The sequence below is a fragment of the Aplysia californica genome, unplaced genomic scaffold, assembly GCF_000002075.1.
Source record: "Aplysia californica isolate F4 #8 unplaced genomic scaffold, AplCal3.0 scaffold00874, whole genome shotgun sequence".
Classification (NCBI taxonomy): Eukaryota; Metazoa; Mollusca; class Gastropoda; order Aplysiida; family Aplysiidae; genus Aplysia; species Aplysia californica.
This window is the reverse complement of record NW_004798144.1, coordinates 237,163-238,800: the sequence shown is the minus strand read 5'-3', so window position 1 is coordinate 238,800 and position 1,638 is coordinate 237,163.

The following is a 1,638-nucleotide window of genomic DNA, read 5'->3' as shown; positions in this document are numbered from 1 at the left end:
CCCCCCAACAACAAAAAACCAAAAACCAACACAAAAAACAACAACAACAATAAACAACAACAACCAAGAACAAACGCAAAACAAACAAAACAAAAACAACAAACAAACAAACAAACAAACAAACAAAACGTCAATCGGATGAAAATTAGGTTTTCCCAACCCTTACATAAAAAGAATATGGTAAAAAGTGTAAGTAATCGTCCTTTGTGATTTCAGGGGTGGATTTGCCCGAACAGAAATCCTCAAATGAAGTGCACCAAATCGTGATAGCCATATCCTGCTTCACCTGGACGATGAAAGATTTCTTGATATACTTTCAGGCGTGGCTGTTGATCGGCTGTAAGGGACGATCCCAATAGCAAGTTTTATTACCAATTTGTTTACTAATATCATTGTGTTCAGTAGCGACAGGTGGAGGGAAAAAGAGATGGTTGGTAGAAAGCCTGGATTCTGGGCATGGGAGTTAAAGTATTAACCCTATCCGTACGCCCTGGGGTCATTTTGTACCCCCGGGGTTGTATTCTTGACATAATGGAATACTTCTAGTTTGAAGTTCCCATTGAAACTTTCAGTATTTCTCTAAGCTCTAGAAATAATTTTGAAAGACTGCACTGCTATTCAAAGCGTACGGATCGGATTAACGAGTAAATTTCCTCTTTGGAAAGTGGTAGCACAGAGTTCCCCATGTCGTATGTATACGATAGTAAAACACGGCGTACGGATAGGGTTAAAGTGCTAGGGCACCGAGTCTGTTGACCGTTTTCTTCTGTCTCTTCGTTGGTGGTATCACTGGCATCGTCGTCCTCGTGGTTAATTATCAATTACAGTGTCGTTAACAATAGTATACAAAAAACAGCAAACGGTAAAAACTGTAATGACATTAACAATAAAGACAACAGTAACAACAGCAACAACAACAACAACAACAACAACAACAACACCAACTATTATTATTACTAATACCACTACAATTACTACTACTACATTTCCTTTATTTTCTATCTTCTCCTGACTATTCATATCTGCATCACAAAACAACCAAAGTAATAGTCCGACCACCTCCTGACTCCCCCCCTAAAAAATGTTATGTAAATTAATAAATAGATAAATATAGAAACATGATTTCACACATTTGAATGAGACAACTAGTCAAATACATGCGTTATTGAAATCAAAACAGATAAGAAATTTAAATGATTTCGATAATGTATGACAGAAACAAATACTTGGAATAATTTTAAAAAGCGATGTAAATCAAACGAAGAACGAAAATAGTGCACGATTACAACTTCGATGGATACAAACACGCATGCACACACACACACACACACACACACACACACACACACGGACACGCACACACGGACACACACACATACGCATGTACACATAGAAACACACACACGGACACGCACACACGGACACGCACACACGGACACGCACACACGGACACACACACATACGCATGTACACATACACGCACGTATACACATACAAGTGAACATACACGCATACACATACAAGTGAACATACACACATACACACATACAAGTGAACATACACACATACACACATACAAGTGAACATACACACATACACACATACACACATACAAGTGAACATACACACATACACACA